General features: G+C 47.8%; 1 protein-coding gene across 2 annotated transcripts in view; it reads left to right on the forward strand.

The window, feature by feature from the left end:
* The first annotated feature begins 1,223 nt into the window (after positions 1 to 1,223).
* The window catches only part of GATA4 (GATA binding protein 4), a 79,634-nt gene continuing 61,518 nt past the window's right edge, over positions 1,224 to 19,339 (forward strand). The window contains exon 1 of one of the 2 annotated variants that reach the window (XM_069576755.1): positions 1,224 to 1,318. The gene's annotated coding sequence lies outside the window, so the exon portion shown is untranslated. The remainder of the gene's footprint in view (positions 1,319 to 19,339) is intronic. The other variant, XM_069576753.1, reaches the window with a different exon arrangement.

Consider the following 19,339-nt stretch of genomic DNA (forward strand, 5'->3'; position numbering starts at 1 on the left):
CAATCTTTTCCACAACAGGGTCTTTTCCAATGAGTCAGTTATTCACATCACGTGGGCAGAGTATTGGAGTTTCAGCTTCAGAGTCAGTCCTTCCAATGAATATTCAGGACTGATTTCCTTTAGGATGGACTGGTTAGCGGAGGGAGATAGGAGGGGGGTTCAGGATGGGGAACACATGTACACCCATGGCGGATTCATGTCAATGTATGGCAAAATCAATACAATATTGTAAAGTAATTAGCCTCCAATTAAAATAAATACATTTATATTTTTTAAAAAAGGATGGACTGGTTGGATCTCTTTGCTGTCTAAGAGACTCTCAAGAGTCTTCTCCAACACCACACTTCAAAAGCATCAATTCTTTGGCACTCAGCTTTCTTTATGGTCCAACTCTCACATCCATACATGACTACTGGAAAAACCATAGCTTTGACTAGACAGACCTTTGTTGGCAAAGTAATGTCTCTGCTTTTGAATATGCTGTCAAGGTTGGTCATAATTTTTCTTCCAAGGAGCAAGTGTCTTTTAATTTCATGGCTGCAGTCACCATCTGCTGTGATTTTAGAGCCCCCCCAAATAGGAGTCAATCAATCTGTTCTTGTATGGGCTCCATCCCCTTCCTTGCTGAGTGACTGGACCACAGGCATGTTCCTAACCTCTCTGAGCTCAGTTGTCTCATTTATCGCTTATTATTATGTAATCTGCCTCCCTGATCCTAGCCTGAGGAGCCCAGAAAATGCTACAGAGAAAGTGCTTTGAAGACCTTATTTTTTTTTCATTGCTACGCTGGGAAGAATTGTGGTGCTGTGATCACTCCTGCCCTCAGAGGATGACCACACAGGCCAGCCAAATGCCACAGGGCAGCCCTCCCCACTCAGAAGGACAAGACTAGAGTCTGAGAGGGACTTGGGGTAGAGGAGCCATGCTCTGAATCAGCAATTCTCCCCAAGAACAGTGATTCCTTCTGTTTCTTTCCTGTTGATCTCTGGTCCTTCCGAGCGGGCGAACTTTCAAAAGCATCTCTGGAACCGTGTGAACACTATTTTTTTTTTTTAATGTCCAACTAGGGCTTCAGTTCCTAGGAGGGTTTCCTTCCACTTGCACACATACCAAAAAAAAAAAAAAAGGGCTTGCTGAATTAATGAACCACTTCTCTTATCTATTTTTCCTGTTATCTAATTCCGAGGGGAAAGCTGGGAGCTCCGAGGGAGCTGGGAGACAGCTCACAACGCCTCCCTCCCACCCGCTGAGAACAGCCTGGAGTCCCCGGGACTGAAGGACGCTTCGAGGAGCTGCAGGAACATCGCTTCCATTCCGGGTGAGTCCCCACCTGGCCCCCTTGGTGATCCCTTCACCAGGGCAGAGCAGGAGATGCACCGAGGGAGTCGGGAGGGCCAGGAGCAGAGGGGCTGGAGGAGAGACGGTCGATGGGGGGAGGAGGTCAGGGAGAGGACCAGCCAGTGTGGAGTGAGGGTGCACAGGGGCTCTTGGGCCTTGGGGACAGGAAAGATGAGATTCTTTGCAGGCCAAGTCACAGAGGCAAGGCTTCCTTTCCCACTTTCGCTCTCTGGTTCATTTTCTCGGTTTCTCTTTCTTACAATCGGGTGGCATTTTAGTTTCTCCATTTCCTGATTCGGCTTCCTGCTTGAACAATCAGAAGTTGACGGGAATGAGCAGTCTCTCAAGAAAAAAATAGATGAATATTCACCATGCAAAAATATCAAGTGATCTGACCAGTTGTCCCTGGGCCTCTTGCCTCTGCTTCCTCCAACACACCCAGATGGCTTTTCTTTCCCCTGGAGTCCCTGCTGTGGGTGCTGTGTCTTGAGAACCTGGTTGGAAAGCTTAGAACCTTTCCTGACCCAGATCAGACCTGCTCAGGATGCTTTCAGGGCAGAAAAAAATCTCACTGGCATTTTTTGTTGGTTCCATTGGTGAGTTAGTGAACAGGCCTCATGGCCTTCAGGATCTGATCATTTTCTTTACCTATTAACAGGTCTAAAGTCAGCCCAGCTTGGTGTCCAGTTTAATTTTTCGTTAATTCTGGAGCCAGACTTGTGATGGGAAGGAGGGGCTGAGGGTGGGTCTTGCAGGTGTACCTCATTTATTATGCTTTTCTTTTCTGAGTTCAGTTTGTACTTGCAAGAGTTTGGTTGCATATGGTTTTTGCAAACACATCAAAATTACCTCTGCTCCCTATAAACCCATTCCTTGGACAAATGAGCTTTGGATCTTATTAGTAGCTGAGAAAAGGGCTGAGCCGCAATGAAAGGGAGATACAGTGGTAAGGACAGAGGGATAGCTTTGAGAGGGTTGAGAACGGCAAATCAGTGCTTAAAAATGAAGGCTCTGCGGGGTTTAAAACCAGGCAGGCTGAACTTTTTCCGCTGGCCCAAAGGTTGGAAATAGATAATGGCAGATTTTAACTCTGTAGCCCTTCAAGGACTAAGCAGCGTTCTTCGGGAACTGGGAAGGAGTTAGTGCAAAGTCTCAGCGTCTGTACAGTTACTACAAATATTAGCTCTGCAAAGCAGAGAATGGAAACTTTTCCTGTGTTTCCCTCTCGCAGTCTTCCAGCCAGGTGGTTCAAAAGTTCTGCCTGACTTATCTTTGCCCTGCCCAACTCCGAGTCCCTTCACCTTCCCCATTTTCCCCAAAGGTTGTTATTTTCGGGCTTCTGTGTGTTCTCCAAAATTAAGGGAATTTGAGAGGTTTCTAGCTCGGCAAAATCAAGAAAGTGCCCCTCTGAACTGAATGAAAATCTTACTGTGAAAGGCTACTAGAATCCCATGATTCATCATCACAAAATTGATTTGACTTTTTTATTAGTAGCAGTAATGCGTTGGTTTTTGTTTGCTTGTTTATTACTGTTAGTCTTATTTGAATAAAGAAGCCTAGCATAAAAGGGTACATAAAAGTCCTACTTTATAAACTTCTTAAACATAATTCATTAGAGTTCATTTTTAGTAAAATAGATATATCCTGTTTCTTCTAAAGAATTCATTCCTGAAAGTGACTTTGCGTTTGTGAGTTCCATTGGCAGGGAGGCGAGAATCTGTTTCCTGCGGTTGGTACTGAGGAAATATTAATAAGTTGCTCTTTATCCCGTTCTATTTCTCAAGCCCAATAAAATATCCATTTCAAATGACTTCCTAATGCTTTGTTATATTTGCCAAGTGATTTATGGGGCGGAAAATTGTAGTTCAGCATGTGTAAGTGCAGAGATGGTTTAGCGCTGGGGACAGTAGAAACGAGGGGGTTTAGGGCTGGGGCAGCGCAGAGCCTGAAGAAATTCAAGCTATCAATCTCCAACTGTCTAAACACAGCACCAAGTGGAGATTTGAGACAATTATCCGAATAATTGGGGGGTGGGGTGGGGAGGCACTTTCACCTGAACTGTCTGGATAAAGGGGCGGGCCACACCGGGAAAAACTCCTAGCACGGGGGGGCCCTACTTCGGCTTTTTCCGGGATCAAGCGAATTCGGACGGTTTTTCTTTAAATTCTCCGAATTAGAATTAGGGATGGCAAAGAAAGCTTCCCAGAAAAAGCTTAAAAGGGGCTCCCGTCGCACCACCGGGCAAGGCGGAGGGTGGGCCCCCCGCCCGCCGGGCCTGCGCCGCGGGACGCCCCCGCCGGGTCTGATAAAGCCCCGAAGCCGATCTAAGGTCAATAAACCAGGCGGCGTCAGGCTCTGGCGCAGGGTCGGGAAGGACAGGGGCGGGAAGGGAAGACAGCAATCTTGAGGCTGCCAGCGAAATGGAAAGGAACGGAGGACCGAGGAGGTCCCGGTCCGGGCGTCGGCGTGGGGCGCGCGGGGCCGAGACTGGGCCGCGGTGCCGAGCGCGCGGCCCGCAGGAGGGAGTCGGGCGGCCGGGCTGGGTGGGTCCCCGCGGCGCGGCCCCCTGACCGGCAGTGAAGGCGGCGACCTCCAAAAGTAAACCGCATCCCCAGCGATCAATCGTCACTTCGCCGAGAGTTTGAAGAAGAAAACGAAAAGTTTGGGGGGAAAACAAAAAAAAAAAAATTTTTTAAGAAACGGAGGAGGGGTGAGGTGGAGACTCTCAAATAATAACACTCAATAAAACTTCTGGGATGCTTGAAAGAACCAGGGAGTTGTTCCAAAATGAGAGAAACTAGAAGGATGACAGTGCTCATCATTAGTCATCCATTTTAATCTCTTTTGTATGGCGTTTAAAAGTTTACAAGTTCCTTTTGCATAGAGTTCTTGTTTCTCCCACTCCTCGCATGGCGAGAAGAAAGATTGGAAGTGGTTATTCTGCCCAAAGTTACAGCGCGTCGCCAGGATTCCCCGCAACGGGCCTCGAACCCGTTGCTAAGTCACTCCTCCTCATTTGAGAAGTTCTTTCCAGGAGGGAGCCCGGATAAGTACGCAGCCCTGTGGAAAACCGGTGCATGGAAGCCTGGACCAGAGATTGGGGTAGTTAACATCCGCGATCTGGTCCCTCCCGCTGAGCAGTCTAGTGCAAAGCCCGGACGGGAGCAGATGCGCGTGAGCTGCTGCTGCTGCTGCTGCTGCTGCTGCTGCTGCTGCTGCTGCTGCTGCTGCTGCTGCTGCTGCTGCTGCTGCTGCTGCTGCTGCTGGAGGGGGCTCCCCGGAGGCTCGCAGGATCCCGGCTGACACAGCGCCTAGAACCGACGGATTTCCGCAAATAAACACCACCCCCCTTGAGTTCTTTCCACTCTCCCGCGTTTGGTCCCGGAGGCTGCGGGGCTCCAACTTACTCGCATTCCTGGCGCGGGCGAAGCTGATTTGGTTTGAACTTATTTCAACTGTTGTGGTGCTAGGTAGGCCAGGCCACCTCGGACGGGTGTCGAGTCCGAGGTCTCCAGGGTCGGGTCTCAGGCCCTGGGAAGCCAGCGCAACCGAACTTCCTGGGCGCAGCTGGGCTGGTAGGCGAGAAAGCCCAGGCCGCAGGCGCAGTCAGTGGTGTGACCTCGGGCCTGAGTCCGGCGCTGATCAGAGCGCCGCCCTAGCTGCCCTCTGCAAGGGAGACCCCTTTAGGGGTCTGGGGATGCAGGATTCAGGACACACTTATGGCGGGGGCGGGGGGGGGGGCGCGGTACGGGTTGGGTGGCGGGCAGGAGGTGTGCTAACTTTGCCTGCCGCCTCCGCTTCTCCCTCTGTGAGCTGAGCCCTAGCGGCCCCAGACGCCGTTGCCCCCGCGGTCGGAGTAGCAAGGCTTGTAGAGCAGCCCCGTCCCCCTGGTGTCTTTCCGGTCGCGGCTGCCCCGCGAGGTCCCTAAACAGGCCAAGAATCACAGTAGGAGTTTAATCAGAAAGGTTACTCTTACGCACTAAATCCCCAGTTAGGCTGTTCTGCATCTCAACATCCCGTGCGGAGCATCCACTCGCCCCTATCCCCAGGGTCGAGGGTCGCAGCGAGCCTCCGCAGGGTCCGAACGGCACTGATCAGCCATTTCTTGGGCCTGGTTTGGAGGATTACGGGACTGGGGAAGGGAATGAATGACAAGCACCCGGGCTCGCAGGCTTAGTGGCCACGGACACCGGGCTCAGGGAGTCTCGCTCAGCCCGTAGTATTTCAGGCACGTTCCCTGCCCGCGGGGGGCTGGAGGTAGATTTTGCGCAGCTTCTGGACTTGGAACTTACAGAGGATAAAGGGTTCCCGGGCCTGGGCACGCGGATTTCTGGGGGGCAGAGTTTTAATCACTTCTCAGCCCGCGCCCCAAACTCGACCGTTCCCCAGGGAACCTCCTCCTAGTCTTGGATAAAAACTCCTGGCAGATCCTTCCCATACGGCCCGTCCCTAAACCCGGGGGCAGAGGCTGCAAAGCCCGCGCAGGTGCCCGCATGGGGGTGGGAGGGGGAGAGGGGGCCGGGGTCCAGGCTCCGGTGAGACGGGGGCGTGCGTCGGCGTGGGGCTGGGGTTGGAATGGCTGCTGCTTTTTCTTTAGCTACTGAGAGGTGTGATGTCTCCTTCATTCACCCCAATCGTCGTTCTTAGGGATTTTCTTTATTCGTTTAATATTGTCTTCTTAACTTAGACGCCCCGCCTTTAAATTTTCCTCTGCGTCTGGCTTAATCTTTCCTCATCCCAGCCCAAGACCCTTACTCCTTATGATGAATTCGTTTTTATTAATTCGCGTGTCCAGTTCGCACCCAGAAATTACCCGATGATGTCCTGTTGGATGAATCAGGAGCCTTCCTGTTCGCGACTTATTTTAATTCATGAATGTTGAACTACATGGTAGTGGGTTTTTCTTGCCTTTAAAGGAATTTCTTAAATTCCCACCTCTAAATAAATAGCACCCTACAAATTATTTTCCAGCTTCTAGTTGGATGTCTAACAAGACTGATTCTCTCAAAATCATGCAGTGGTGTTGATATTGTTGTTTTTTGATGTTGTAGGAACATTTACTACTGAGCCAGTTGATTTGTCCTACCACACGACTTATTATGGCTTTCCACTAACTCCAAAGATTTAGCAGGAAACTGATATGGTATAAATAGATAACTTTCAGTTGTTCATCAGCTAAGATTTTGTTTGCTTTCTGTTATATCAGAGTAGTTCTAGTGTAATAATGATAGAACAATTAGTCTCTCCTTGCAGATAAGTTATTATTTTGAGCATTTATTATATGTTTTCTGCCGAATTTGTTGTTAGAGCCTACTTGGAAATGTGGTTTCCTATAACAGTGCTGATTAATAATAGATCCTTTTCATTTTCAGAAAATGACTGGAGATCACGAAAAGATAGCTCATACCAGGGGAAAATGTGTTGAGGTTTATTTCTTCAAGAAATTTTAACGAAGAAACTCTAAAGAAACGAGATCATTATCAGATAAAATGGCCACAGGGAATTCAAAGTGGAGGTCAGAAAACATAAGAGGAAGCTATGCTTCCTCTGCAACGATTCAAAAACAACAAAAACTAGGAAAAGTACTACCCCACCGGTCACCCTGTTACTGCAAAAGTATCTCTCCAGTATTAGTTGAAGAGAAGGGGAGCGGAGTGCATGGGAAGGGTGTTCAAAGTGTTCCTAGCTTCTGGAAATTTGACAAGCCGAATCTACAAGTCTTAGAACTTCTCCCTAGAATTCAGCAGATAGTAGCTACTGAGCACATCAGATACATGCTTCCTAAAATGCTATGGGAGTAGCGGCAGGAGTTAGGGTTCAGGGCAAGTTCTGAGAAGAAGTTCTAGGAGGAAACAGCCTGGAAGCCACAGGATTTGTCAGCTCTCCCGGGCCTGCCTGCCGTTTCCCTAGGCTTGGCACGGGGCTGCCTTAGAAAGCTCTCAGCGTGGTGGCTGCCCGGGTTTGCTCCAGCTGCGATAACGAAGGGGCCAGCTATCTAATCTGGACAGCAGCATGAACAATCCATTAGACCTCGGCATTTATCTGGGGCGGGGGAGGAAGGAGGGATAGGGGCTGGCGTGCCCCACCAGGACTAGGAGGCACTGAGCTGGCCCATTGGAGCCTGGATGGGGTGTGGGTGGGGGCTGGGGGGAACTGGTGAAGCAGAGTTTGTGTGGACTCACAATTTACCCTTGCTTGGTGTACTTCCAATGCTGGTGAATTACAATTTACTCATTATCAGTGTAAGGACGAATTAGGATCCCTTTGGGTTTGGAGTATTATACGTTTTATCTTAGGCAGTTCAGTATACGCTTCACAATGTCTCATTCATACTCCACCCCAATTGCAGGGCACTGTAAGATTCCAATTTTCACCAGGATTCCCAGGACCTGGGAGAGCTAAATCCATCCACCCATTCTTTCATTCAGTCATTCGGCAAACATTGACAAAGCTTCTCTCCGCCAGGCATTGTGCTTCATTCTGACAGGTTAAATTATTTGCCCAAGATGAGGGCTATGCTGGCGACAGAGGCGGAACCCTAGATCAACTATTCCAGCCCTGTGACTGCTCACTTCTTTCCCCTAAAACACACAAATCAGAAACACAGGGAGTTGCAAGGGCCTCAGGGGTTATCCGGTCCAGCCTACCATTCAATGCAGGAATCCCCTCCTCAGAAGGCAGGCGACGAGGCCTGCGTGGGCTTGAATGTGGCTCCCAGGACTGGAAAGTCTGTTCTGGGAGAAATCAGCCTCTGCCTGCCTTCACCTAAGCTCAGGATGCTAAGCCCCTCCAGCTACTGTGAACCCCTAGGTGTCCTGCTAACCAGCTGGGCTACCTTCCTCTCAGACTTCCCCTGGGAATGGAACCTGCAAGTACAGGATACTACCCCCCAGGTGATGTTTGGGCACTATGGGCCTTAGTCCAGCTGGCCTGCCTCCCCCTCCCATAGTGGGTATTTGCTGCTGGGTCAGCAGTAGCCAAACAATCTTCAGAGCTTGGATTTTGTCTCAACACAACTACCTACAAGTTGGGTGACCTGGAGCAAGTTATTTCACTTCTGTTTCTGGATATTCTAGATATAAGATACACGAATGTGCTTCTCAGTACTGGAGGATACCACCTTCTTCAAAGATAAAATACCCCATCATTAATAATGAGATTGTTGTCATTTGCTGTTTAAAAACTTCAAAGTTACAAAAGGCAACTTCTGGACAATGACCTCATCACAGAGAACATTCTGGAAACTTTAGAACTGATGAGAAACTAGGTGCACACTGTCACTGGGTGAGTGTGAGAATTTAGGCTGTGTTAGAATAATGTGATTTGAATCCCACCTCCACTACTTACTGGCCAAGTTGTGTTCAACTTTTTGCAAGCTCACGGACTGTAGCCCGCCAAGTTCCTCTGTCCATGGGATTCTCCAGGCAGGAATACTGGAGTGGGTTGCACTTCCTTCTCCAGGGGATCTCCCCAACTCAGGGATTGAGCCCACACCCACGTCTCCTGCATTGGCAGTCAGATTCTTTAGAACTGAGCCACCTGGGAAGCCCCCCGCTGGCTATGTTGTCTTGGGCAAATTACTTAGCATTTCTGTGCTTCTGTTTCTCGTATTTTGAAATCTTCACAGACCTTAGAGGGCAGAGAGGACCTCTCCCAGTCCCTAAAATAATCTCCATAACGTAATTCATTAGCATCAATATCCCTCTTGGGTTTGGTTTTGTTTATTTCTTAACCTATAACTTCAAAACACTTCAATAGTTAATTTGTCTGCTAAGGGGTAGACATTTACTCCAAAATTGATAACTATGTTTTAAAATTATCTCACCCAAAATTGAGTGTTGCTGGTGGGAATTTTGGGTGCAGCCTTTCTGGAAGGCAATTTAGCAATACATATCCAAAACACCACAAATATTCATATTTTTTGACCCACTTTTTCCAGTAGTAGCAATTTACCCCAAGGAAGTAATCAGAGGTTTATGAGCTGCTTTGCTTGCCCATATTTGTGTGAACTTGACAAGGACCCTTCAAACACATATTTAGTTTAGTGAAAAATAGAAAATAATATAAACTCTGAAAAATAAGTTACATAAACTGTGCAAAATCCATAATGTAGCCATCAAACTATTTTTTTCTTAAAATATTTAACTCATGGGAAATCTCATATTTTTAAAAAATAAAAAGCAGATTATGGAATACTTTATACAGTGTGAAACTGGCTGGGTGGGGTGGAGGGGAGAGAGAATCAGATAGAGGGAGAACATTACTGTTCTCTGTTTTTCTTCTAGGTGATGTGGTTAAGGATAGGTTGTGTTTTCCTGTGTTATACTCATTTGTATTTTCCAAATGAACTCCAATGAGCTCCTGTTTCCTTGAAACTAGAAAAAGAAATTCTTTGAGAGGGGTGGGGATAATTGGTCAGCTCCAAGACCAATTCTCTTGCTTCCTAAGATTTCATGACTATCGTGCTTATGACAAACACTCATTTTAGAGAATACAGCTTTAAAGTTTCCGAAACTCAATGGACTCAAATTCCAAAAACAGTCCTGGACTCTAGAGACATTTACACTTGGTGGGAGTGATTTTTCCGCACAGATCCCCCCTCCTCCTTTAGAAAATCTTTTCAAAGTCATCCAGATTGTCTCAGAATTTCACTTGCAACCTTGAGTGTTTCTGAAATTGAAAACAACAGTCTAAGTTCTTGTAACTTTTTCTTCTCAAAACTCCCTTTGCTGGCAGAAGGATGTGCTGGAATGTGAGGCCAGGTGCTTGTCCAGCTGCAAATAAAAGCTGCTTATTCAGACCCAGGAGAAGAGCAGGAGGGAAGGCAGACATTTAGTGGTGGCCTAAAAACCGGAGAGTGTTTTCAGAAGGGAAGACCTTTGTGAAAGCAAGAAAGTTAACCACTGAGAACGCAATGTAGGACAAAATAAGTTACAAGTATTTAGTAAAATAGTTTTAATTTGTAGAGGATTAAGTAGCAGTTTATAAAGAAGGCTGCCTTCCTTCCACTTTATATGTGCAGTGTGTGATGGGGTTGCAGGGGAAGGTGGTAACACAAAGAAATGGAAACCCCATCATAAACTCAGGGAGCCGTCAAAGGTCTTGTACTGAGATTTTTAATTTAATGTAACATATTGGGTCAACAGAAGATAAAAGTAGCATGGAGCTAAAGGCTGATTTCATTGATATTAATTATGGAATAAACAAGCAAATTTTAAAAATTGGAGTCTGAATACAGTAGGGGATAGAGACTTAAAATACCCTTCCCATCCTCCCTCTCCACGCTCTATACTTTTTGTTTATTTGTTTAACTTTGAGGTCAGCCTTTGGTTGGTTGGTTGGTTGGTTGCTTTGGTAATAAAGGCATAGGAATAGAATGTTGGTAGAACTGCAGAGTTTAAGTTTTTTGTAAACTGGAGTGAGTTTCTCTCCATCCTGCTCCATCTATGAGGCAAGCCGGGCTCTAGTAAGGCACCGTATTTATCTTCATGCAACATTTGCAGGCCCCCTTCACGGCACAGTCATGGTAGCAGGTGATGTCTTAAAGAGTGATCTCACAGGAGCACATTCCAGACATCTTTGCTGACTGAATTCTCTACAACAAAAATCCTTATCGACCACCGGTTTCCCTTGTCTCAGAAGGGAACAAACTTAAGCCTTGGACAGACCATATCTACCCTCCACCTGGCCAGGATACATCCCAAAGCAAGGGGTATAAGAAGAAGTAAGGACAACCAGAGTTACGAAAGGTGCATATTTCCAAAGCCTTTACAAAATGCTTTATTTTGCTATTAACTAGGATTTCCTAGATCTGTGGGCCAGTAGATACAGGCTGATTTTCTTATGACTGTGCCATTTAGCATTCTCATGAACGTCTCATCAAGCAAGGTTTTCTTGAACACACACTGACCCCAGGGAAGTATCCTTAAGTACTCAACCTTTATATAATTTTAAAATAATTTCCACATGTAATCAAAATAGAACGAGAGAGGTCAAACAAGCCTTCCCTTGACCCCACTACAAACTGATTAAGCAAACTGCCTCAATCGATTGCCCGATTTGTAAATTGGGGACAAGGAGTAGCATTTATTGGAGTCCTTTCACGTACATATCACATTTGATCCTCACGTTTGATTGCTCTCTGGGGCAATCAGTGTGGATATTAATAGAATTATGCCCGTTTTATAGGTGAGGAAACTGAGACTTGGAGATGTTGCATTGCCAAAGGTCACATCGCTAATAAGTAACAGAATAAAATTCAAAATGCCCTGCTCTATCTAGCTAGTGCTGCCTCCTCCACCCTCCAGGAGTATGCCAAGGACTCCTGAGATGGTCTGGACGAACTGATTTGTAAAAGGTCTCATCAGGATCCCGTAATTTACTCATCTGAAAATCTGGAGGAAGGAATGGCAGAGTCTCTTAAAGCTTATTTAACTACCCCCCTCCCTTTCATTTTACAGGTGAGGCTCAGGGAGGTTAAGTGATTTGCCAAAGGTCACCCCACAAGTTGGTGGGAAATGACCAATGTCATTTTTAAAAATTAGTTAAAACAATTTCCTACCAAGCCCATTTTTATGGCTTATTTTAAGCAGGTTAATAAGTATACCAGGCATAGCTTTAAACCCAACTGAGTAAATGCTGACACTAGTTTATAGATTCAACAGATAAGTAGCAATAAGGAATTATTCATCTCTCATTTATCATCCAGCCTCTCCAAGGTGCAAGTTATAAAGTGAAGCAAATAGCAGTTTAAGAGCCCCCACACATGGGAGATCAAAACAGTGAAAATAAAGTGGTTCAGGAAGCCATACATTTACAATGTGGCTTGGCTCCCAGGTCTCCTGAAATGTGAAAAAAAAGTGAAAGAAATTTGTGCATTTCACAAATAGACACTTTTGTCATACAGACTTCCATATTTAGCTTCCAGATGCATCCCATCCTAATTCATCCTTTGGAGTGTGTATTGAGCACCTACTGAACGCAGGGCGCTGTGGAAGGTATAGAGAATGATTAAATACTATTCCAGCCATCAAGGACATTTTATGCTTAATAAAGTGGCGAAATAAAACACACACACACACTTGAACCTCAGTTAGTGGGTATAAAGGAGGAAAGAGAGACTGCCCTGACTGCTGGGGAAGCCACAACAAGAAGCACACTGAGGAGGTGTCCTTGCCACAACCTTGTCCCCCACAACACTTCTTTATCATAAGCGCAGTGCTGGGAACCATCACGGGCAGAAAAAAAAAAAAAAGGCGGTGAATTGACTGCCCCAGTTAAGAAGGAATCCAAAAAAACCACATTTCCTCCACTCAGCTCCATGTTAAATACAAACAAGCTGGTGAAGAGATGGAGGGTGTCCCCTAGGATGTGAACAGATGTTAGAATATTTGTAACATATGCTGATGATGAATAAAATTAACAGTTGATTTGCTTATTTGGAAGGTGAGCTCTAATGAATTCTCATGTTGTTCTCCAGGAGGACTGGCTTATTTTATTATTTTTAAAAAGTCAATCCCAGTACCCCAAGGGTGAGCCTTGAGGCCCAAAGGTCAATGCCAATAACAGGGCAGTCACGGATCCATAGTGACTTTGCTCTCAGCTGCCCAGACAAAAGCCACTGTGAGGCTCCTCTTGAAGCCCAACTCGTAAAATGGAAGCATTTTCCAAGATATCTACTCAAAACCCTTTAATTTATGGGGCTTTCCTGGTGGTTCAGTGGTAAAGAATTCTCTAGCTGATGCAAGAGACACAGGAGACGTGGGTTCTATGCCTGGATCAGGAAGATTCCCCTGGAGGAGGAAATGGCAACCCACTCCAGCATTCTTGCCTGAAGAATCCCATGGACAGAGGAGCCTGGTGGGCTATAGTCCATGGGGTCACAGAGTCGGACATGACTGAGCACAACAGTATGAAACTTTAATTTGTAGATGGGGACCCAAAGCTCAGATAGTCCAAGTGGCAAAAGGTGACCATTATATATATGTGAAATGATGAGTAACTTGTGTATTACAAATAGTCACACAGGACGTGGGGGCATAAACTGGGACATGGGCTCATCCCATGAAACAATAAGGGTCATGACAAGGACCAAGCCCAGAGCCCTATCTATTATACCTCTCAACCTGCCCACAACTTTGCTATCTTATTTCATTTTGAAGGCTGGAATGTTTATGAGGATAATTGAAAGCCATTGTCCAGAAACATATTATGTACCCAGTGCCCCTTTTGTCTTGGTTTATCCTCTGTCTAGGAGGTGCAAGGAATGACTGTTGTTTTGAATGTCTCTGACTCCCTGAGACCCTTTACTGCAGCCTTGTTCCCCCTCCCACCCCCACTGGGGCTGAGCCTGGTCACCATCCTCACCTTCCTGCAAAGGGTGGGGGTGGCAGGGCTCACCATGTACTCTGGCTACCCCAGAGCTCAGTGTGCCTTATCGCTAATCCTCTTACCCTGGTGATAGCATCAGGGTGAGGAAAGCTTGGCCTTGGGATTCAGATTTATAGAGGGGAGCTATCAGTTCCTACAGCAGCATACTGAAATGGAAGAATAGGGTACGACCAGCTCTAAAGGCACCTACTCCTGGCTCTGCCATTCAATGGCTGTGTGACTCTGCACAAGCCTGTAGCCTTTTTCTGTTGAATGAGTGGATTGGACCGGAATCCCCAAGGCCTCTTGCAACTCCAGCTCTCCATATCAGTGTCAATGTCAAAATAAGAGAGCAAAGGCACACGGGTCATAGTCATTCCCACAATAGGGGCACTCAGGCTAAGATGCTTGTGAGGCCTCATTAGTCCTCTTCTGCATGTGAGCTGTTCTGTGTTTGCACAGTGGAAGGGACCACAGCACACGTTTTGCCGTATCCCACCAGTGGCTCAGCAGTGAAGAATCTGCCTGCAGTGCAGGAGCCACAGGAGACACGGGTTCAATCCCTGGGTCAGGAAGATCCCCTGAAGGCGGCATGGCAACCTACTCCAGCTTTCTTCCCTGGAGAATCCCTAAGGAGAGAAGAGCCTGGTGGACTACAGTCCATGGGGTTGCAGAGAGTCAGATGTGACTGAAGAGACTTAGCTCGCACATAGCATGGTACCTCATCTTCAGTCATAAACGATAGGGGTTTATACTATATGAAGACAAACTGAAAACTTCCATTTTCTGAGCTCAATTCAACAAACTTTTAAAAACATCTATTACATATTAGAAGCTATGGCAAATACAGAGATACCAAATAGGATTTCTGCCCTTGATAAAGCTGAAATTTGGAAGAGAGGGTTATGGAGACAGGCAGACATGTGGAGAGATTAAAAGGAACTAATGTGGTAAAATCTGTGGATAAGGAGGGGGGAAGGGATCGATTCTGGGAACTGAAGTCTTTAAAAATGGATTTTCATTCACCTGCCAATGCAGGAGACATGGGTTCAATTCCTGGGAAGATCCCCTGGAGTAAGAAATGGCAACCCACTCCAATATTATTGCCTGGGAAATTCCATGGACAGAAGAATCTGGTCTGTGGGGTCACAAAAGAGTTGGACACGACTTAGCCACTAAAAAGCAACAATGTAAGAATAAAGCTCTTGTTTTTTTCCCTTTTTCATCCCTCACAGTACCAATGCTTTGCTCATAGTAGCAGCATTTGGGTTCTGGAATCAAACTACTTGCTTGTAAATCTTGGCCCTGTCAGCTAGTAAGCTAGGCAAGTTATTTAATAATGCTGTGTCTCAGTTTCTTCATCTGTAAAATGGGAGAATAAAGTGATTGCCTAGATAAATGAGATAGTCAATCTGTTTGACGTCGCTGGCACCATGCCTGGATATAGTAAGTGCCCAGTGGTAGGTGTTACTCAATATGCATCTGTCTAGGAAATGGAAGTTTTGTCTGCAGTCTGAGCCTTCTACCATAGACATGCTATAGACATTTTGGGTTTCTTGCTGAACACACTCATTATCTGTGGCTAAAATTGAGTTCAGACTAAAAGGTCTGGCGTTCCTACCTTCCCTCTGTGTGGGACCAGCAGTGAGCCCCTTGTTATAGAACCTTTAGAGGGACAGAATGGCACCATCTGGAGATGCCCACTTGGGGAGCTTTAGAGCCACAAAGTGTTGGTGTAGGGAAGGGTCCAGCTTCTGCTACTTACAGACAGAAAACAAAAGCACAAAGAAGCGATTTGCCTGTGGTCCTGCAGAGTCAGGATTAGAGCCCAAAACTTCCAGCTCCACACCAATGAGTTTCCACCAGACATCTGACCCCTAGATCCGACTCCCTGGCCAAGGCTGCTTTTTGCTGTGAGTCTCTTGGGCCACACCGCCTCCTCCCACTCTCCCTACTGTGTCCCGAAGAAAAGACTACCTGTTCCCAGTTCTTAGGTCACATCTAAGGTAGAATGAAGGCCCTTACTTGTCGGAGCTAGCCCTCAACTCAGACTGGGGTGAGGGGCGGGGCGGGGTGGGGGGAGCCCTTTAGCACTTCCTGTTAAGTTGTCTCCAGAGCGGACTTGCTCCTTCACTTCTCACCGGAAGTGCTTTGCAGGTGCTGTGATCATGACCCCTCCGCCCACATGAGTGTCACCAAGGGAGAAGGTGACCCTGGGGGCTTTCAGTGGAAAGTCAGAGGAAGAAGGCAACTTGCCCTAGTTCCAAAACTTGTCAGGAGGTCAGAGTGCCCGCTTTTCTGGTCTGAAAGACAACGGGAGGGAAAACTGACCAAAAACAAGATGGAGGAGGGTGGAAACGAGAGAGCGAGCGAGAGGTTGCGCGGGAACTAAGGTGGATCGTATTTTTTCAAGCAAGTAACGTGTATTCGCTATTATAAAAGCGCAATGGGAACATTAGAAATGTACAAAAATGGAAGGGGGGCGGATTCCAAGCTGGAAACTTGCCGTCTTTACATGTAGGTGAACTGACTTTCATTTGTCTACCTGTCTTGGTTTCTATCATCATCTAAAAATTCGGTGAGCTCAAACGGAGTGTGCGCCGAGGTCCTGATCTTGCTGCGCTCTCGCGGGCCTGAGAAACTGGCGACTCCCGTCCTGAGCCGTGTGGCCAGAGACACTGCGCGGCCCCACCGCTGGGACAGGCGCTCCTCCCCCCGGGCGCGCGGCTGGCGGGGGCGGGCTCCGGGCTGGGACCCTGGCGCGGACCGCGGCGGCCGGGTAAGAGCCGAGGCCCGGGCGCGGGGCTGCGGCGTCGGCCCGGGGGAAGCGGCGCGGGCCAGCGGGGCCGGGAAGCCGGGCCACAGCCTGGAGGAAGCCGGGCCGCGCACCGGGCGCCGGGCTGGGGAAGTGCTCCAGCGCCCGCCGCCCCCTCCGCGGAGCCGATCCGGGGCGCGCCGCGGGGCGGGGGCGGCCGGCCGGGGGCTGACCCCGAGCGCCGCAGAGTCTGCGCCCGCCTGCCGCCCCGCGCTCGCCGCCCGCCGCCTCGGGTTACGCGGCGGCTGTCGGCGCGCACCTCATCAATAAGGCCTGACAGGCCGCCGGCTCCGCGGCCATCCATCACCCGCCCGCGCGGCCCGAGGCGCAGGGCACCCCGCGCGGGGGGCGGGCGCTGGCCGGGAGCCGACGGCCCCTCGGGAGAGCGGGGCAGCAAAGTCCAGCGGTCACCGAGGAGCCGGACCGACTCCACGTGGCTCGAAAACAGCCCCGCGCAGCTCGGAAGCAGCGTTTTCTATCCATCAACAAGTATTTGACTTTATTCCAGTTCTTAATTTCAGAGTCTTTTAAGGACATGCTCATTTGTTTTTAAAGAGCCATAAGGGAGCTTAGAAATGATCTAACACAGCCCTCCCATTTCACAGATGAGGAAACTGAGACAGTGGGGAGCGGGCATGCCTGAGGTCACGCAACCTGGTGGCGATGAAAACGACAGCCTAGGTCTCCTGACCCCGGATTCCCAGCCCACGCGCCGGCCACTTGGGCACTGGGCGGGACCCACGACACACATGCATGATTGTCATCAAATATGTGGAATGAACGAAGTCCTGCGTGTTGTAGGTTCTCGGTGTGCCCGCTAGTGCATGAACTCTACAAGGTCCACACAATCTCTTGCCCCGAAGTCAGATAGCCGCCTGCGTGTGTGTGTGTGTGTGTGTGTGTATGTGTGTGTGTGCGCGCGCGCGGGCGCGCACGTGCTGAGGTCTAGAAAGAGAAGAGTAAGTGAGGCAAATGTATTGGGGGGGGGGACACCTACATATAAAAATAATAGAGTTCCTTGAATTATTTACTTCCTCTTCCCACCTACTCCCCCACTCTCCGCCCCTCCAGGCATTAAGGTGGTTTCTCTTCTAATTTCTCTGTTGCAGCACTTTTCCCTTTGCCTGTTTGCAGGGCTCTTTTTCCTCACTGGTCTGAACCAGTTTGGAGGTGGAGACTTGTGTTCATCCTTAGATCTCCAGTTTGCCTGATGCCTGGCATACAGCAAGCCTTAAATTCATGTTTGCTATGTAAATTGCAACACTTGTAAGGGAATCCAAGTAATACAAGTTCATTGGACACTGAAGCTGAAAGAACTCTCAGATTATGGTGTTTTGTCTCATTTCAGGAGAGACAGAGACTGACTCTTGATTTACTCAAGGTTGCCTGGGGGTAGGATCAAATCTCTCTTGGCCCCCAGAGTTTTTTTCCCCCAGGATATGCTACGGTCACAGGCTCTCCCAGTTGTGGCTTCCTGCATGCTTTTTACTTCCCTTTCCTTCCCACCTTTTGGATCTTCCACTGCCAAATTAGCAAGCTTTCAAAGGGTGGGGAGGAGAATCAGAGAACTCGACAGAGCCAATCTGTTGGCTTTATTTCTAACAGGAAACAGTATTTTGTGGGGTTTTGTTCTGTCTCTGTAGATGGTGGTGTTTTGTGATTGTTGGTGCTATTGGTTTTTTAATTCACGTGAACAGGATGAGATTAAAGCCAAAGACCAATGGGTGTCTGTTAATGTCAGCATTCGTTTGATTGGAGTTAGAAACAATGATATCAGCAACTCTTCGAAGGGCTAGAATTGAGTGCACACACACTCACACCACTTTTGTTGAGCGGGAAAGGCATCAGAGCCATCCTGTGGTCCAGGTAGTCAGTGGCTTTGGGCTGGCTTGTGATGTCCACTAGACCATGATTTCTGTAGATACAGGTAAAAAGTGTAATTTTATCTGGAATAATGTGCACTTTTTTCTGGTTACTATCTACCTACATGGTAGCCCTTCCACAGGCAGGTCATGAACTGTAGCTAAGTGTAATGAAAATAGATACGAGAATCAGAGTCAGAACAACTTATCCTGCAGAACTGTTGTGAGGGTTGAATATGATCGTTTACAGAAAAGGTCATTTTTCACCAAATGGAAAGGGAAATATAGTTCTCTTCTTGGGGCCAAACTCATGCTCTCAAGGACACACTTTGGCTTACTCTTACCTCATGGGACCAGCCGGAGAAAATCCAGTCTCTGACTGACTAGGTTCTGGCCAGCTGGGTTTCTCCACCCTTCATTTCCTGCCAGCTGGTTGCCTTGGGGAGCAGCAATGTGACTGAAAGTGACTTAGCAATTTCTGAGCTTCTGCTACCTGGTTCCGGGGACTGTCAGGATGAGAGAACAACCACCCTCCTGAAATAAGGAGGGCCAAAAGAAGAGATGCAAGGCTGTATTCTGTATATAAATCACTTTTCTGAAGTATCTTAGGTGGGAGTGAAACGTGTACCAGGGAGGTGAAGTCTCACTAAAGACTGGAGGTGTGTGTGTGTGGCGGGGGGGCGGGGGGGACCGGGGGGGGGGGATGTAGGTGTGGGTGTGGGTGTGTGTGGAGACAGAGAGAACAGGGAGAAGAATTTTATCCTGCCCCAGAAATACTCTTCAACCCCCTGGTTTTTCAAAGATACTTTTTCAAATCCCCTCTTTCTGATTTATTGAGGTAAAACTTACATCCAGTAAATTCACCCTTTTTAGAGTACAGTTTTGTCAAACATACAAATGGTGTAACCACCACCACAATCAAGATATAGACTAGTAGTTCCAACACACCCCCAAA

Source organism: Ovis canadensis, chromosome 2, assembly GCF_042477335.2.
Source record: "Ovis canadensis isolate MfBH-ARS-UI-01 breed Bighorn chromosome 2, ARS-UI_OviCan_v2, whole genome shotgun sequence".
Taxonomy (NCBI): Eukaryota; Metazoa; Chordata; class Mammalia; order Artiodactyla; family Bovidae; genus Ovis; species Ovis canadensis.